The sequence below is a fragment of the Protopterus annectens genome, chromosome 1.part1, assembly GCF_019279795.1.
Source record: "Protopterus annectens isolate FY-2018-M chromosome 1.part1, PAN1.0, whole genome shotgun sequence".
NCBI lineage: Eukaryota > Metazoa > Chordata > Ceratodontiformes > Protopteridae > Protopterus > Protopterus annectens.
In genome coordinates this window covers 620,124,039-620,144,697 of record NC_056726.1, presented here as the reverse complement: position 1 = coordinate 620,144,697, position 20,659 = coordinate 620,124,039, and the positions used below count along the sequence as shown (strand labels likewise).

Sequence of the window (20,659 nt, the reverse complement as noted above, 5' to 3'; positions counted from 1 at the left end):
TCAAGAACTGAAGTCACTAAACCACTGGTGTGACTCCGTCATAGTCCATGTGGGTGTGAATGAATTTAAACGTACCTCACTGGACTATATGAAGACATACATGACTGAGCTCTCAGACTGTGTGTCACAGGTAGGTAGGTATAAGCCTATCCTTGAGCAGCATTCTACCTTCTTCAAGGATGACACCACAATGCAAACAAAAAATTATTTTCTGTAACAATTGGCTTTGCTTCTGGTGTCGGCCCAAGGGGATCCAATATCTGTCAGCCTGGAAAGACATGGTCAACAAGCCACACTGCTTTGCCAGAGATGCTCTACACCTGTCTCCTCTAGGCTTCTGGATACTGGCAAAGGCATTAGCTATCCCTATTATGCCTTTTTTAGGCAGTATCAAAATAACCAACCTCCCAACATAGCAAAATCTTCTGTAGATAAACTCAAGGTACTGATGCTTAATGCCAGGATTCTAAACAAGAAACTGCACTCCCTAGATGCACTCCTCACTTTGCAAGATGCTGACATCTGTGCTGTCACCAACACATGTTGCAAAGGTGCAGAAAGCACCCCAGTCATGCAGGGCTACAATGCCTTCTATACATTCAGACCATAAACTAAGCATGAAAGAACCAAAGGAAGAGGTGTATCCATCTTCATTAAATATAACTAACCTTGAGATTAGTCAAACACTATGACTCTCTTGAGATACTCCATGTCCAATTAACTATAGGGAAAGCTCCCTATTACATCATAGCTAGCTATAGGTCCCCTGCCCTGAAACAGGAAAAGCATACCCCATACCTGGACTTATTGGGGTCACTTGCCATACAGCCCAACACCTTACTCATGGGTGAATTTAAATATCCTATCATTGACTGGAAATATACACAACCACAAACATGCTGGCTCAGAAGTTCTTGGACTTTGTCAGTGCAAATGCTCTGGAACAGTTAGTCAGCATACCCACAAGAGGCTCAAATGTCCTGGGCATAGTACTCACAAACATAGAAAACCGTAGCACCTCCCCCGTGTGATGTCCTCAGACCATAAATCAGTCTTGTTTGATGTAATTATAAGACTAGTTATCCCATCAAGCTCAAAAATGCTTACGAATTTTTCAAAGACAAATTACTTCCTACAAAGTGATGGTATAAGAAGTTTCAAAGCCTCCTTGAACACAGATTCCTATGCAGAGGTATACTCCAATGCTCTGTATAACCACTTAAGCAGTTGTACACATTTGGCTGTATTTGACTGGATTAAAACCAGGTCTTGCCAAGAAAACAAGCCACCCTGGTGGATTCCTAGTATTAACAGGCTATACAATAACAGAAAAAAAACTAATGTCCAAGAACAAGAGGGCACTGGCTCAGCACAGGATCATAGGAAGTTACTAGGCTATCAACCTGGAGGTCATTTCAAGCCTAGCCATTTCATCCCAATGTAATACCATAGATATTCTAGTCAATACCCAGGAGTGTATTTATTAATGACTGCCCATACCCAGGAGGGTTGTGGACACTATCTCTGGTAAGAATTTACGGTGCCCCATTCACTTGTCCAGGTTCCTTTTGAACATTGTCATAGAGGTTCTATGCTACATGAATTGGCAGCCTATTCCAAAGATGTGGCAATCACTGGGAGACAAATCTGTCCCTCCAGCACATTCTGTTCAAGTCACAGGCTATTTAGGTCCCTGGAATTGGCAGTTCTAGTCCCGTTTAATTTACGGATGTGTAGCAAACTCATTAGGTTTGGGTCACAGATTGCTCTGTAAGCCAGGCATAAGTCTCCCCTAAGAAGTCTATACGATACTGAGTATAGTGACCGGGACTTTAGTCGGCCTGTGTAAGGCACGTGCTGGAGTACTTTTACCTTCTTGGAAACCTCTGAGGTCTCTACAATTGCTGCAAGTGCTTTGTATGGTACATGCCAAAAGGGGTGTTATACTCAATTATGGGCCTGATTAGTGATGACTATAGAGTGGTTATAATCTCCTTTGCTGTAGAGGCGATGCCTTTGCTAATCAAGTGTGTTATGTAGAAAGCCTTCCTTACTACAATAGACATATGGTGTTCAAAGTTAAGGTCGCAGTCTACTTGTGATCTCAGATCTCTTACCATTTTGTAGGTACATAGGGTATTATTGTTAATTTTATCGTGTGAAGGGACACTGTTTTTATTGAAGGGAATGATGATGCATTTCTTTGCATTCAGTTTGAGACCATGACTAAGACACCAGTTGCTGGTCTGTGTAATACCCTCTTGAAGTATACTGGCATTATTTGGGGATTCAATTACTGCACCCAGTTTGCAGTCGTCTGTAGACTTGGTAAGCCACAGCCCCTTGGTTTTGGCCTGAACTTCTGAGAAGTATATACCAAACAGTAGGGGTCTCAGCACTAACACTTGTGGCACCTCACTGGGGATAGGTCTGCTGGCTGATGTGGAGTCACCCACTTTGATGGTGTGTGTGACCAGTCTGTGAGCCAGATGGCAACCCACCTTACAATAAAGGGGTTTACATTCAGTTTGCTAAGTTTTTCAGTAATGCCTGAGTATGGGATTATGTCAAAGGCCTTTGCCAAATCGAGGTATGCTGTGTGCACAGATATGCCCTCGTCAATGCCCCTGGTCACATTTTCAAAGAAATCCTCCAGGTTTAACAGGCAGGATGTGCCCTTGACAAAATCAGACTGGATCAGATCCAGGGCTTGGTGTCAGCTATGTCTTTATTTATGAGGTCCATGATGATACATTCCAAAGCTTTACACATGAGGCTGGTCAGAAGTATGGGTCTATAATTCCCTGGGTCTGTTGCTAAGCCACCTTTCTGGAAGTGAATAAATGTTGTCTTCTCCATTCCACAGGAACATAGCCAGTGGTTAAGTTGTGATTGAATAGAGTACTTAATGGTGATGCTAGATGTTTTAGTTTGTTTAGAAGACAGCCTGAGATGCCCACAGAGGCTGTGGTTTTTCCATTAGACAAGGCTTTAATGACCTGCTCTTTGGATATATGGAGTGGGGGGTGGAGGTTTGTGATAAGTTTGGAGGGGATAAGGGAGTGAAATTTTCATCAAATCGGTCTGCTAGCAGATTTGCTAACTCTGCTGGATCATTGTGTATGATACCGGTAGTCATTAGTTCAGCATATGCTTGGGTCCTAACTTTTAGGCTACATACGTAGCTGTAAAAGGCCTTAGGATTATCCTTGGCTGTGATTGCTAAGTTTTTGTCAACGTTGCCCTTAGAGGATTTGACATGTTGTCTTATTTGCCTGTTGAGGCTGAGGAGTGTGCTTTTCCATTGTTGGGGCTTCGCCTTACTTGTCTTAGAGAACAACTTTTTGCATTTGTTGTAAAGCTTTTTGATGCTGGATGTCTACCAGGGAGGCGTTTTTTACCTGGAGCTCTGGCTTTGATTCTCTCTGGAACAGCCGAGTCTATACACTTATACAAGTGATTGTACAGGGTTTTAGTGTAAGGAGGTGAATTTATCTCTAATATAGATAGAAACACCACCACCTTTGGTTCTCACATGTTCGTCTTGTGGTCTGAAGGTGTGGAAGGCATTGTAGCCTTGCAAGGCCGGGGTACTCTCTGAGGCCTTGAACCAGGTTTCTGTGACTGCACAGACATCTACATCCTTCAGTAATAGAAGTTCTGCCAGGGTATGCAGTTTTTGGTTTAAGCTCCTAGCGTTTAGCACCATAACCCTTATTTTGTTATGGTTGACAATTTTCACATTGCCAATTTTGTTTCTGAGACCTTGCCTAAAAAAGGCACTATGGGGGAGGCAAGAGTGTTTGCCAGCAGCATAAAGCCTAGTGGTGCCAGGTGCAAACTGTCTCTGGCAAAGCAGTGAGATTTGTCGACCATGTCATCCCATGCTGAAAGAAACTGGATTCCCCCTGAAGGACACCAAAAACTAAGCCAATTATTGAAATTGATAACTTTTTGTTTATACTGTGGTATCATTCTAGGTGAGGGTAATATGCTGCTCAAGGCTAGGGACATACCTGCCTAGGGCACATCCTCAGAGAACTCAATCATGTCTCTCTTCATATAGTCCAGTGAGGTACATCTTGAGTCATTCACTACAACTGGACAGCAAGCAGACTGGTTTTCTCCTTAACTAACCTGGTGAGTGGGGCATCTGTATGTCTCATTATGGAGTCTCCAATGACATGAAAATTTGGTTTTTGAATGTTACATCTTAAGGGCTTGTTATGTGAGACACTGGTGGTGTGGCTGTGTGTCTTGGGTGCTGTGGGAACTATGTTAGTTGTAGCAATCTTTTGTTTTGGAGGTCTCTGGTGTTTCAGTAAGTTTTTTTAGACAACCTCCTCGTATGTTGACTTATGTGCTGGATGTGTACTATGTGTATGAGTAGTGGTACTATGTGCTTGAATAGTGGTGGGTGAGTTGACAACCTCTTCAAAGTTACTGTTCTGAGTGTGAGAGAGCAGGATTCAAGATTCTTGGTGTAGATATATCTGTCGCACACTGTACTAGAATGAGTTATTAGTAGAGAGTGTGCATGAGGTAGTTGCTAAACTGCCTCATGAGACAGAAGTCAACAAAGCTGGTAGGAAAAACAAGGACAGTCCAACTGTCCATAATGCTAGGTTTGAAAAACTGTTATCACAAAGGGGTGCTTTCAGGACTGATCTAGGAGGTGCTCTGTAGATAGGTATTTCTGATGAGGTGTTTGGCTGGTGGTTTAATAGGTCACAGCTCACTAGCAATACTTCTTATACCAGAGATGTACTAAAGATGAGGACTACACTAATGTACTACAGCTGTATCTAAGGGAAAAAGTGTCAAAATGATCTCTCTGGCTATAGCGCACAACTGCGTGACAGTGCGTGGTGCTGCACAGCACACAAACAAGCAGAAACCCACTCAGACATGGCAAAGGAAGAAATTCCTCTCTAGCTTAAACCAACCAATTAGAGATCTTGTCAAGTCCTCCAAAACTAATTACAAAGCAAAAATAGTCTCCCTAGCTAAGCATAATTACAAGGCTTTCTTTACCTACATCCAAAACTTAAATGGGAATACCCAGTTATGCACTTGAACTAGTATTGGATGGCACCACCCATCCTCAATCAGAGGTAACAGCCAACCTGCTAGCTGTCAGATTTGGAGCAATCTTCATCCCCCGTCCCCTCCAGTCATCCCCCAATGTATACCTGCCACCATTCCTCAGTCTGTTATCTCAAGAGAGCAGGACATCTTGGCACTCTCCAAGGCCAAAACATGGGGTTAATGGGCAAGACAACATCCCAGATTGCCTTTTAAACAATTTAAAAAATGACCTAGTAGGCTCACTTGGATCCCTGTTTAACCACAGTCTGCAAACCTGCTATGTTCTGGTGGGATGGAGGACAGCAACAGTAATCCTTCTGCACAAAGGAGGACCATGAACTGAGCCTGGGAATTATAGGCCCATAAGCTTGACTAGCCCCATCTGCAAGGCCAAGGAAAGACTCATTATGGACCTTAATAACAAGGACAAAGTTAATCTCCAAACTCTTGACTCAACCCACTTCCAATTCATTAAAGGTAAATCATACCTGTTAAACATGGTTGACTTCTTTGAGAAAGTCACCAAGGCCCTGGATGAGGGAAAGACAGTCCATACCACCTATCTTGACCTAGCCAAGCCTTTGACACAATCCCCCACTCATGTATTATACAGAAACTATTCCAATTGGGAATTAACCCCTACATTATCAGATGGGTAGCCAACTGGCTCACTGACAGGACACATACTGTCAAAGTGGTGACTTCACTTCTAGCAAAAGACCATTCACCAGTGACATACCACAGGGTTCTATGTTAGGCCCCTTGCTGTTTGGAATTTATTTCTCAGAAGTCCAGGCAAACTTGGATGGCCTGTGGCTGACCAAGTTCACTGACAATTGCAAATTGGAAGCAATCACTGAGTCCACATAATGTTAATATACTGCAGAGAGGGTTAACACAGACAAGTAGTTGGTGCCAAAGCCACGGATTAAAGCTATATGCAAAAAAAATACATTACTTTTCCCTTTGGGAAAGCTGATATCCCTGCTAATTACATTATAGACAGCACCTCCCTAAGTGTAGACCCAGTGGTGTGGGATCTGGGTACTCAGGTTGATAGCAATCTGAACTTTGACCACCACGTATCCACACTAAGTAAGGAAATCCGTCTATGTGGCACATCTTACAAGTAAAGGCACTGCATCTAGATCTAAGGATGTTATAATTTCATTATACTCGTCGCTCATCAGACTGATAATTGAGTACAATGCTCCCTTTTGTCTGTATCTCACCAGACACCTGCAACAGATGGAGAGACCACAGAGGTTGTTCATTAAGAAATTACAGGGTATACAAAACAAGTCTTACTCAGAAAAACTGAAAGCCTGTCACTGTATTCTGTCTCCTACAGGTTGCTGAGGAGTGACCTGTGCCTGGCTTACTGGGCAGTCTCTGACCTGGCCCTGATGGAAATGCTACACATTTGTACATCAAACTGCAGGAGGGTCACTCACTCCAAGGATCTTAACCTAGCCTTTGACATGAACAGGTCATGCTGGAGAGACAGACACACCTCCCACAGACTGCCACTTTTCTGGAAAAAGCTTCCAATTCATGTGAAACAAAGCTCCTCCCTGACCCTATTCAAATGCAACCTATATCAATGGATGGGTGACAGCAAATGCACTCCTGGGGTGGTGCCCATGTCTCTTTTGGACAGAGAAAGTCAGTATTAACTACCATAGACCCTTACCCTCTGAGAACTTCACTCTCCAAACCACTGACAATTGGGGCAACTTGGGATAAATATGGCTAGGCTTGTAAGGGTTCCAGGCCCATTAGCCTAGTTACCTCCAATGAAACTATGAATCTATGACTATATTTCAAGTGATGATGGCTGACTCATGCATGTATACTGGGTAAGGTAGAATATTCAAATGGAATATTTGACGGTTCAGATTATTTAGCAAAATAACTATGTGAAATTTTATTCAACATTAGTTGGGGTTCTAGGTTAAACAAAAAGACACAGCCAGCACCATATGAGTGAAATATAATATTTATTATACATGGCAACACCAAAAAAACAGTCAAACCAATTTCGGCAAAACTTATCTTCCTCAGTGACAGGATACAAATGCATAAGAGAACATGATCAACTAATATACAATTTATTCAGCAATTAATAACACACCCATTTCATTGGATAATTATAAATAGTCATTGAGACCTGGGGAAAACAACCCTCCTAATTTAATAATCCAACTTCTTTCCTTTTGGTTAAGTAAAGAATGCCACTCTATTTTGTTAGTCCTGTCTCTCTTAATTTTATCAATCACCAAAATGTGAATCTGGCTGAACTATGTTTAGCTGTATGTCTAAATAAAGTGCTAGCAGCTCGTTTATTCCTGATGTCACTGAAATGTTCAGACATGCATATATGAAGTGGATGTGAGGTTTGTCCTATATAAAAGGCAGAGCATTAACAAGTCACCAAATAAACCAACCAATCAGTGCTGTAATTGGCAAAACATTGAATATTATAAATCATACTTGTATTTTTGCTTGAAAATTGTTTAGATTTGAATATAAATTGGCAAAAAGAACAATGACCATGGGGGAAGGAACCTATCAGTCTATCTCCTGTAAGAGTCAACTGTTGAAAAGAAATACCAGAGCCCCTCCACTGTTTATGATGATTAAAATAAGACCCAAGAGACTGTCCCTTACAATAGGAAAAAAAAACCACCTAGGAGTAAGAACCTCAGAAAGTATATCATTTGCTAATAGTATATTCCAATGTCGATCAATAATGGCCCTGATAACATTAATGTTCCGTCCAAATGTGGTACCAAATTTAATCTTACCAATCTCCTGCCTGGATTTATCTCGATATTCAAGTATCATCCAACAGTCATCCAAATAATGCCCCCATATATTTATTTCACCCATGAAAATATTATGATTGATATCATATATGTTTGTCTTCCAAACACCCCATAAACAGGTCTGCATAAATGGGGGCAAAAAAGCCGCTATAGCAGTACCCTGAACCTGCCAGTAACATTCTCACTAGATGTTACTGGTCTTTATACCAACATGCCCCATTGGGCAGGCTTGGAGGCTTTACAGTATTGGTTGAACAAAGCAGACATATATCCTCCGGGATTTAACACATTATTAGTATGCTTGGCTGAACATGTTTTGTCCAAAAACATTTTCTACTTTCAGAGAGAATGTTATGGCGGGCAGAAAAAACCTATTTATTGGAATTTGTCCAGTATTTAAATGATAATAAATGGGGGATTGAGTTTACACACTGAGTTGTGATTCTCAACAAATCAATTTCCTGGATGTGACTGATACCAGGAACTTGGATGATACCCTCAATACTCAAGTTTTTCGTAAGTATCCTGAGTATAATAATTTATTTGCTACCAGCCTCCATCCACGTCATATAATAAATAATATACCCAAATCAGAGTTTCTACGTATTAGACGTATTTGTTCTTCCCCAGATAGTTATGATTTTTATAAACAAGATTTGATTTGTACATTTCGAGCCACAGGATATGGACATAACAATATTATATCTGACAGTAATTGGGCGTCTGTACAAAATAGGTTGGATTTACTTGAATATCGAGATAAATACAGGCAGGAGATTGGTAAAATTAGATTTGTTACCAAGTTTAGATGGAACATTAATGTTATCAGGGACATTGTTGATTGGCATTGGAATATACTATTAGCAAACGATATACTTTCTGAGGTTCTTACTCCTAGGTGATTATTTTACTATCGTACGGGATGGTCTCTTGGGTCTTATTTTAATCATTACAAACAGTGGAGGGGCTCTGGTACTTCTTTTCAACAATTGACTCTTTTGGGAGATAGACTGATAGGTTCTTTCCCCTGTGGTCATTGTTCTTTTTGCCAATTTATATTCAAATCTAAACAATTTTCGAGCAAAAATACAAGTATGATTTATCACATTAAATTTTTTGCCAATTGCAGCACTGATTGGTTGGTTTATTTGGTGACTTGTTAATGCTCTGCCTTTTATATAGGACAAACCTTCTGTCCACTTCATATACCTATGTCTGAACATTTTAGTGACATCAGGAATAAACGAGCTGCTAGCACTTTATTTAGACATATAGTTAAACATAGCTCTGCCAGATTCACATTTATGGTGATTGATAAAATTCAGAGAGACAGGACTAACAAAATAGGGTGGCATTCTTTACTTAACCAAAAGGAAAGAAGTTGGATTATTAAATTAGGAGGGTTGTTTTCCCCAGGTCTCAATGACCATTTATAATTATCCAATGAAATGGGTGTGTCATTAATTGCTGATTAAATTGTATATTGGGTGTTTATGTTCTTTTATACATTTGTATCCTGTCACTGAGGAAGGCTAGTGTTGCCGAAACCGGTTTGACTGTTTTTTGGTGTTGCCACATATAATAAATAATATATTTCATTCATATGGTGTTGGCCATGTCTTTTTGTTGCCATTTGCTTTTTGGCTGTTTGCACCAGCCGTATGTGCAAGGCTATTCTACAGTTTGTTGTAGGTTAAATCCCATAAAACAGGGTGCATTGTTTTGCAAAAAGGAGAAGGAGGTTTAAGACTAATAAACCTTATTCTGTACCTGACTTTCCTTAATTTGTTTTGGATACTGGATAAAATGATAAAGAGAAAAAGTTTGGTGGTAATAATAATGTGAGCAAAACACAAAGACATTTGGGTAGAAGTAGAAGCTAGAAAAAATAGAAATTATGATAACTTGAAAATTAAGGAATATGATAATAAAAAGTGTTGGGAGTTTAGAGAAAGAAAAACCGGTACTTACGTATTATCGCAACCAGATTTTTGCGTTCCTACCGGTTGATTCCTGATGTGCAAATATAAACATTAATGCTGTGATAATGTCAATTAGTGTGTTTTCTTTCACATTGAAGGTTGTTTTAGGCAGGGATATCTTTGAAAATGTAGAAAATCATGTTTCTGTTTACGCATGCTGTTTGCGAGCAGCTTCTCTTTCTTGTAATACAGTGCGCCTCCCGATGTTAATATAGAAGCACAGGTGCTATGATAATGTCAGTTAGTGTGTTTTGGTTCAAATTACACATTGTTTTAGTCAGGGTTATCAGTGAAAATGAAGAAAAAAAGTAATGTTGCTGTGTCAATTACTGACAATGAAATGAAATTACTGACAATGAAATGTGTGATACATAAATAGTTTACCGTTTAATAAATAAAGAGTTCAGCAGAAAGCATTTCCAAGCCGTCTTTTTCTTGTCAGCATTGCTTCTTCACAGTAAAAGTACTCCTTTCATCAGCAACAGACCAGCCCTGCCAATTGAAAAGTGCGTCCGTCAAACACGCAAAACAAGTAAAGATTTCCACGATTGCTTCTCTTCCTTAATGTCAGCAAAATTAGCTTTTCAGCAGTATACGCAGAGTGACAACTTACAGTGTTTCCCGTAGCTGTTTTCAAGCCAGCAAGCATATTATCGCAACCGTGAAAATCTGGTTGCGATAATACGTAAGTACCGAAAAACCTAGTAAATCAGATCGCTATGGCATGAAGGCATTAGATAAAATGTTTAATATGTGACATCTTAAGAAGATGCAAGTGAAATGGAACAAACCATAAAGGAAAAACAACACAGATTCAAAGGGAGTTTTAGAAATTAAGGATTTCTTTATGGAAACAGACGTTAAAAATACTAGTTAAGGCACAGATGAAATACAAACATGAAAGAGTACACAGAGTGTCTCATGATAGGGAAAATTAACACCATGCATTATCAGACTGCAATAGAGTTAAGGAAGTATTGATGTTAATTCAGACAGAATATGATAAGGACTTTTTTTAAATGTTAATGTGGATATGATTGCTTATGGAGAATATGATGAAAACAAGAAAGAACGTACTGATGCTATAGATAAAATTGTAATAAGAGCAATACTGACTATTTGAAATGAGGGATTATTATATAATAAAAGTTTACAATTATGGGGTTGAAGCATGGCAGCTAAACCTAAAAATGTCAGAACTATGGACACCGAAGATAAGAATACTGAGCACCAGCAATGTCAAAGCCCACCATTGTCCCCCTTCCAGACCTATGTTAGCACCTTTTTATTGGGACCTGAGTGATTCATGGTTCCAGTCAACATAGTGTGTAGTCGGTATTCTGTGTTTTAACTTTGGATTTCAGTCTTCCAGTGGTTGTGCTTCCAAGCCTCAAACACATTATAGTAAACCTATTAAAAATGTGGCACTGTCATTTGAATATGGAAAAAAAAAGGAAGTTTTGGAGAAAAGGAGAGGGATAAAAGGACGATAAGTGAAATTAGATTATTTGCATATTTGAGGTGATAATGTGTGCAAATTTTAAGCATTTGTAATGGATGTGCACATAGTGACTGATGTTTTTATGTCAATAAAACCTCCTATTATTTTTGATAAGTGTCACGTGGTCTTTTAGATTCATATGTTCAGTCACCAACATAGACTGATTTGACCTTGGTTTAGTACTTCACCGAAAGGAAGGATTCTATGCTTCATTCTTCAATATTGCTTGTTCAAGGTTATCTTGCTGTGATTCTGCTGAAATGAGTATACTGTTACTCTCACGTACTCCTATAATTCTGTGGTATGACCACTGAAAATATCACCACTTGTAAGTACTGTTACGAGACTGATGTGCCCATGTTAGCTCATAAAGGTTCTTTGTCGTAGTTCTAGTTATTACTATTACCCACATGTGGTTGCTTGTACTGGTTTTAGTTATTACTACAATCCCAGTGCAGTTCCTTACAGTGGTTCTAGTTGCTGCTACTACTGTCCCACTGTGGTTTCTTGTAGTGGTTCTAGGTACTGTTGCTATCCCAAGTGGTAACACTGAAGTACTTGTATAACTCTTTCACATTCCTTGTATATTCTTCTGTTTGTCTGTGCTACTTGCCTGCTTGTGAAGGTTCCCTTTAGGGGTTTTGGTTCTACAGGTTCAAGTTACTATTGCTTGTCTAGTTTAGTCTTCTGTAAGTTAACACTGTGCTCCGCTGTAAGTCTAACAATTTTACTAAACTGAGTTATCTCACAACAGAGTACCTTACTGCTGCTTTTCTGAGGTTAGCATCCACTGCTAGTCTGTTTGTACTTCTCTTGCCCAGATTTGGTAGAGGTTGTCATGATTAGTTACCATGTGGATACAGACTGCACCCATGAGTGAAAACTTGCCAATTTCAGTTAGTGTGAGGTATCGAGTGTAAGCCAAAGTGTATGTTGAAGTGTAAATACTCTCGATATTTACTCTGGTTAACAAACTCTGTGTGCCACCTTCATTTCTCATGCTGTTTCCCAGCTTTCTTCTTTGCCCACCACCCACTATTCCCACCCATTCAATCTATTCTACTCCCACTTCGTATATCCCATATGCATAATACTTGCCCAGCCACCCTTTAGTGACTTCCTGGAACCATAACTTGCTATACACCCTTATATCTTCAACCTTTTAGCACCTGACACACTGATACAGTGTAGTAAATGCCTCATGTTGACAGACAACCCCTTACTTTTACTGACCAAAAACCCAATTTGTGAGGGGATATACATTTTTCAAGCTGTAGGCAATTCTAGCCCTATCTACATCACACTAACACTGCACTGCTAACAAACACTAAATCTATATATGCTGAGGTGGTAAGGAAATCTCTACCTAAGCCTGCAAGACACAGTAGTTAACAAGCCTCAAACACCTACACACAGTTTTAACACTGCACCACCTGCATATGCCCCTTCTTTACCTCATTCCAGGAAGTGTCATCATGGCTGCTTACAAATACACACAATAATATTCTAGCTTTTGTAGACTTTATAATCAGGCATACAGACTGTCATCTCATGAGGCTGGACAAGGATAGAATGACAGCTGTAATGTTCATGCCAGGATTTGTGATTTGACAAAGAGCCTTTGAATTCTCCATTCTCCTAAATATGACACTTGTGCTTGACCACAGAGACAGAAGGATTCTCCACCCTAAGAGAGAGAGATACAGAATGATGTGACTGAGCTCTCTGTGCATGTGTCCAAGGCAGGAAAGAAATTAGTCCTAGTCTTCATAAGTATTTTGCCATCACTGAGAATGGCAGGATAAGTTTCATCAACTGGCTGGTTAACTCATTTCAATGCAGGGAGTTCCAGTACTTGTCAGCAAAGAAGCAATGGATAAGAGACCTACTACCTGCTTCAACAGAGAGAAATCCTACTCTCTCTTCAGGGCTTACACATTCTGGCTATAACATTTGTTGTCCCTATAGTGACATTTTCAGCAAGAGAACAACTCCTGGACATATCAACATAGAAATTTCCAATTCACCTTACATCAGGGTGGCAAGACTTAACACTAACAGCTTTAATAAAAAATTGCCCAAGCTTGAGGCCTTCCTGACCCACAAACACATACATACTACAGAAACATAGTTTCAATGTTCAGATAGCACTTTCTCTACACCTGTCTTCAGCACCTATCTCTCTTATCTGCAGTCCCATCATCTCATGCAAGATCTGACATCAACATACTTGAGCTCATTGTCACTTCAGACAAACAAACAAAACAAACTATAATGTTATTGTTAATTATAGGCCCCATCCATATACTCTGTTGACTATGACATGCGCACCTAAAATCAATCGAAAAAATATTCATATTAAACCTATTATGCTATTCTTAAGCAACTTTAACTACCTGTCTATTAACTAGCAGACCTACACAAACAATAATAAATATGAACAGTATTTCCTAAATGTTGTTAATGTCAGCTGTCTAGTACATATTGTCCTTCTCCCCACTGAAGGTGCAAACTTTCTTGACCTCATCCTTATAACTACTTCCCCAGCCGGCTCTCTTCCACATCACTTGCTTAAGTCTGACCATGATGTTGCTATATCCTTCCTTAGAAGTAGTGTGAACCCCATTATACTCAAGGAATATTTCAGGGTCAGCCTCTCATAGTTTACTTGCAACCTGGACAGGTTCTAAAATGTGTTTTCACAGTGACGATCCCATTACCAATACTACTACATATGCCTCCAAATTCCAATCACATTTGAACATCTGTACAGAGGTGGTTGCTCCTGACTATCATAAGTATAACAGTATAAAGGGAAATGCAAAAAAAAAAACTTCTTGGGAAATCTCATATTGACAAATTGTATAACAAAAGAAACAGACAACTTGTTATATAGTTTAAACATCTTTCCAGCTTCACAAAAAGAAATTAAACTTGTGCAGCAAGACCTGCAAGCACATCATTAGAGAAAGTAAGTTTAGCTAAGAACAAAGAAATGTTAGCTTTTCTAAAGATAATTCATAAAGATATTTTTAAAGCTATATTAGGAAACTTAGAAGTTAAAACCCAGTGCTGCTCTAAATTCTTACCTAATGGCACATCACATTTTTGATCTAGAAGCCATTGTTGGTGTTTTAGTTGACAAATTCACCTCTACTTTCACCCCATCCACTCTTCCCTCTGTCCCCGCTTGTAACCCCAAATATTCTACCCTCCCCAAAAATCACTCAATATCAGGTGCTATCAACATTATCTAAAACTAAACGTAACAGTTCCATGGCCTTAGATAACATCCTTGGCTGGCCTCTGTCATTTGCTGAACATAACTTGGTCAGTCCTCCAGAACCTATTTCACTGCAGCCTCTCCACTAGTTCCACATCGGATGGTTAGGGGGCTGCTATACAAATTCAGTCCCTCCACATACATGGGGAAAATACATTTGTATAAGTAAACTTACCATAACAGCAGATATTCGAACAATGACTGCTTTAGCAGCCTTTGCTATATGTGTTAGATTTTGCATAGTGTGTAAGAGCCTGCCAACTTCTAAAGCTTTAGTGCACCTTCCACAAGCCCAAACTGTCAGTCAGCTCAAGTTGAGCAGACTAAAAAAACAGGTTTGTGTGCCAAGCCCTTCAAAGCTTTCATGCCAACAGAGAGAGGGAGTTTGAGCCCTGAAAGGACAATGCTAGGACTAATAAAAAGTAAATATCCACACCCTGGCATAATCAACAAACCAAGAAAACAAAGGACATGGAGGGAGGTAGTGGCTACTACAGCAGTGATCATCCAAACATCTATTGTTATGGTACGTTTAATTACAAAACTGTACTATATTTGTCATATTGATTACTGCTGCAGTAACCTTAGCTATATGGGTGGACTATCCTAGTTTACTACATTTAGGAGGTGGAAGAAGAAGGGTCCAGGAATCCCTAGAGAAAGTACAGTTGTGTACACTTACCATAAATGTAGATGTTCGAGTGTCTTCACTGTTGCAGTCATGACTCTAGGGTTCTCCCCTGCCAGCAGGCAGTCCTCGGTCGGCCAGAATCCCAAAGTCTGGGTCCGGCGTCGGCTGTTCAGCCATGCTCCCTGACGTCAGAGTGCCAGGAGTACAAAGCTGACAGCCAACGCCATGTTCTCCAGATTTTCTTGCCCCAGATGTCAGGAGTCCCAAAATGAGTAAGGTCCCATACCCTTTGCAAATACACCTCAGAAGAATGGTGAAAAAAGGAACCACACAAAAGTAAAAATAAGAGGGGACAGGAGGGAGGGAAACCCAGACTGCAACAGTGAAGACACTCGAACATCTACATTTATGGTAAGTGTACACAACTGTACTATGTTCATCGTGTTTCACTGTTGCAGTCATGACTGTAGGGTAGAATCCCAAAGCAGAATGAAAGGGAGGTGGTCATAAAGTAGAAGGGGCGGCTAAAAGGCCCTGCAAGACAGCAGAAGCAAAGCCTGCCCTAGACTTAGAGTAGAAAGGTAGATTGTAGTGCTTTGAAAAAGTATGCACTGAACTCCAAGTAGCAGCTTCCAAAATGTCTTTGGTAGGAACTCCCCTGAGGAAGGCAGCTGAAGTGGCAGCAGCTCTGGTGGAATGAGTCCGTATACTCCCTGGGATTTTCTTTCCATGGTGTGAATAACAAAATCTAATTCCATGAGCAATCCATTTAGAAATGGTCTGTTTTGAAATGGCTTTACCTTGGGAACTTGAAGCATAAGAAACAAACAATTGCTCTGATTTCCTGATGTCCTTGGTTCTGTCCAGGTAAAAACGTAGTTGTCTGTGTACATCCAAGGAATGTAAGATCCTTTCCCCTTTATTTTGAGAAGTGGGGAAAAAAGATGGCAAGTGAATAGTTTGATTTAAAGCCACTTTGGAAACCACCTTAGGCATGAAAGTAGGATTAGTCCTAAAAGACACCCTGTCTTGATGAAAAATAATATAAGGTTCCACAGCCATAAGAGCTTGCAACTCTGAAACTCACCTGGCAGAGGTCAGAGCTAACAGGATGGCTGTTTTCCAAGATAAAAACTTGATGTCAGAAGTGGCATCAGGCTCAAAAGGAGGTAAGGTGAGCTTTTCCAAAACATAGTTGAGATCCCAAGCAGGAATGGGAGGACATCTAGGGGGCCTTAAATTCTTAGCTCCTCTGAGAAACTGTCTCATGAGCTGGTGGGAAAAGATTGGAGGGTCTGTATTATAATGAGCAGAAATAGCAAAGGCATGTATCTTAATGGAAGAGAAAGAGAGACCCTTATGTAAGAGATCTGTCAGGTAAAGTAAAATCAAAGGAATGTTAGGAAGAAGAGGATCAGAATCCTGAGCCTGCATCCAGGAACAAAATCTTTTCCATTTTCCTGCATAAGATTTCCTAGTGCTACGACATCTGGCTTCTAAAATGACATCCATAACCTGCTTGGGTAGGAGAGAATGAATCAAAGACCCTGGATTAACCAGGCCGCCAGGCTGAGAGTTCTGACATGGGAGTGTAGAACCTGACCCTGGTGTTGGGACAGAAGGTTCGGAGTCTGTGGTAAAACCCAAGGGGGTTCCAGACAAAGGTTTTTCAGAGTTGGGTACCAAAACTGTCGAGGCCAATTTGGGGTCAGCAAGATTATCATCTTGGGCTTGTCCTGTTTGATCTTTAATAATACCCGTGGAAGAAGAGGAAGAGGTGGAAAGGCATATCCCGAGAGGTTTCTCCAACTGAATGATAGTGCATCCACTTTCCAAGCTTGTTCGTGGAAAGTCCTGGTGCAAAAAATCTGTAGTTGATGATTGAGGTGGGATGCAAAGAGGTCTATGTGAGGACATCCCCAGACTGCTGTTATCATCTTGAATATTTCGGTGTCCAGCATCCACTCGTGTGGGTCCGAAAGGTTTCTGCTCAGACTGTCTGCCAGGAAGTTTTGCTTCCCTGGTAGAAACTGAGCTTGAAGGTCCAGATTGCAAGCTAGAGCTGTGTTCCACAGATCCATGGCTAGTCTGCAAAGGGGGTAGGAATGAGATCCCCCTTGCTTGTTTATGTACCACATAACTGTGGTGTTGTCTGTCCGTATCAGTAGTTGTCCTGGTTGTAGAAGATTCCTGAAGGCCAATAGAGCTTTCTGAATGGCTAACATTTCCTTTAAATTGATATGCAGGTGCTTCTGATCCTTTTTTCCAAAGGCCCTTCAGACAGTTGCCCTGAAAATGGGCTCCCCATGCATAATCTGAGGCATCCGTGGTTAGTATCTGAGTGGCAGGAGGCAGACAGAAGGGTTTTCCTTTGTTTAGAGTACATGCCTTGGACCACCAAAGGAATTCCTTTTGAAGACAAGGCAGGACGGAGATCAGTATGTCTAAACTGTGGCAATGCTGAGACCATACACTTTTTAGGTACCACTGTATTTTCCTCATTTGTAGTCTTGCACATGGTACGAGAAGGATGCAGGAGGCCATGTAACCCAAAGCCTGCAGGAATCTCCTTGCAGATAGCTGAGTTAAAGTTGCCAAGGTTTTGAAAGTTGAAGCCAGCTGTAACTGTTTTTCTTTTGTCAGAAATGCCATCTGGGTTGTTGTGTTTAGAGAAGCGCCCAGAAAAATGATCTGTTGTGAGTGTGTCAAATTTTACTTTTTTATGTTTACAGTGAATCCCAGGAATTTGAGAAGATTCTGAACAAACTGTAGATGCTGGAGTAAGACATCCTTGCTGTCTGCCTGAATAAGACAGTCGTCCAGATAAGGGTAAATTTGAATTCCCTTGAGTCTGCAATAAGCTACTACTGGAGCCAGGCATTTGGTGAAGACCCTGGGCGCAGTAGACAATCCAAAGGACAGCGCAGAGAATTGAAAGTGCCTTATCCAGCCTTGAACCTGAGGTATTTTCTGCATTCCTGCCTGATGGGAATGTGTAAATATGCCTCCTTTAAATCCAAAGTTACCATCCATGCATTTTTGGTCAGCATTGGAAGTAGCTGCTGTAGAGTAAGCATCTTGAATTTTGGTATCTCTAGAAAAGTGTTCAGGACTGACAGATCCAGAATGGGTCTCCATGAATTTTGCTTCCTGGGGACTAGAAAGAGCCTTGAGTAAAAACCTTGACCCATCTCTGAAAGTGGAACTAGTTCTATGGCTTTTATAGCCAAAAGAGCTTCCACCTGGTTTAAGGCCTCTGTACATTGATGTTTTGGAAGATCTGGCCATCCGCTTGGCCTTGGTAGGGTATGAAAATAGAATTTGTAACCTCTTGAAACCAAATCCAGAACCCACTTGTCTTGGGTAATATGAGTCCAATTTAGGTGGAAAAGAGAAAGTTTTCCTCCAAGAGGGGCTTCCAGGCAAGAAGTTCCTGCAGCCCAACAGAGGGAGTCATTGAGTCTGTTTCCTATGAGCTTGCGACCTGTCCTCTCCTCCCCTAGGGGTGGAAGCAGTCCACTGTCTTGGTCTATAAGAGGCTTGTGTTTGAGGCCTTCCTCGGGAGCATCTGTATCTACCCATCTGAGGCCTGCCTGAATTGGGAAAGGACCAATTTTTTGTAGGCCAATTCCTACTAAATCTGGGTGGCTGTACTTGTAAGAAATATTTAACTGTTTGCATGGATTTTGCCTTGTCCTCCATCTTTTTAATCACCTCTTCAGCTTTACATCCAAACAAAACATTATGCTGAACAGGAGCATCCAATAATTTAGCTTTAACTTGATCTGGCAAATTTTGTTTCTTTAACCATGCATGCCTTCTAATTACTGTGCCAGAGGCAGCAGCCCTACAAGAAGCCTCCAAGGCATCAAATCCACAGTGTAAACCATGCTTCCCAACTTGTTCAGTGGCATGCATTAAGTCATGTAATTCCTTATCATCTGCACAAGCGGGAATGGAAGTTAGCTTTTGTTTTAAAACAGACAGGAGAAATTGCTGGTACTTCAGCATATGAAACTGACAGTTCAAAGCCCTAATAGATAAAGTAGCAGAAGTATACACTATTCTGCCCCATCTTTCTAAAGATCTGGAATCCTTCTCAGTGGGAATGGGGTTTTTAGCAGAAGCGGCCTTAACTCCCTTAGGACCCTGAGAAATTGTTTCAGGATCAGCAGTAGGGTTCCTGTATAAAAACTGGTGGGAATCAGGAACCCTGTAATATCTGTCAGGCTTAACAGGAGCTGGAGGAAAAGAGTCAGGGGTTAAGTTAGCCTCCGAAAAAGCATCATCCACAATATCCAAAATAGGAGGAATAGCCAGGGGTCTATGTTGGGGAAGAAGAAGAAAATCCCTTAGTCTTTTCTTAGATTCCGAATACTCCTGTCCTTCCCAGTGGAAATGTTCCCTCATTTCATGCAAAGTTTCCCGAAAAGAGAAATCCTCAGGGGGAGAAGCTGAAGGAATGGATTCCTCAGCATCAGAATCCTCATAAGGAGGGAAAGAATATTCTTGGTCAGAAGAAGAAACAGAAGCCTGATCAGAGGATTCATAATAAACTTCCTGCCTTGGCCTTTTATCTGGAGGGGGATGTGAACCCCTAATCATAGTAAGTAAGTCCTCTGCCATCTTAAGTAACTGTTTCTGTGACTTGGGAGCCAGATCAGAAGAGGCCTGTGTTGCAGTCTTTGATTTGGAAGGAGTCTTTTGCCTTTGTCTTTGGCTTTGCCTTTATTAGAAGCTGAGTAGGCCTGAAAACCCCTTTGGAAGCCGGTACCTGCACAGCAGCTCCGGACCCACCCGAAGGAGCATTGTCCGAAGGTCCTACGACAGAAATATTCAAAGGCCTAGTTGGCTCCTCGTGGGAGTCCATTTCGGCCATCGGTTCCGAAATGGCCGATGACAGGGGCTGTAAAAGCACCTCACTGACGACGGCCGTACCTGAAGCTGGCTCTGCTTGTACGATATCGTCTGATTTGGACCTCGGAGGCCTGTCTTTGTCCTTGCGTCGTTTGTGAACTCCGGTAGCCGGAACCGTATCCGACGACATTTTGTAATTAAAACGCCTACCGAAGTAATGAAATGCAAAATCGTACCTTCATTTAATTGTACGTTGATTGAATCTAGCACAAAACCGACAACTAGCTACATCGTGGTCAGGGCCTAAGCAAGGAATACAGTAAGAATGAAAATCCTTATGAGGTATTTGCTTCCCACATGAAATACAATTATTAAATTTTTCTGACATCGGACTGGAGCAAGAAAAAAGTTTCCCCAACGGGGTACTTAGCTTTGAGTAGAAGAAGAAAGTCTTCGGACTGAAGTTTGATCAGAAAAGATTGTCAGGAG

The 20,659-nt window shown here is 40.9% G+C and overlaps 1 protein-coding gene across 1 annotated transcript in view; it reads right to left on the bottom strand.

Moving 5' to 3' along the window:
- EYA4 (EYA transcriptional coactivator and phosphatase 4) overlaps positions 1-20,659 on the bottom strand; it is a 3,122,134-nt gene that overhangs the window by 757,706 nt on the left and 2,343,769 nt on the right. The gene's annotated exons all lie outside the window — the stretch shown is intronic.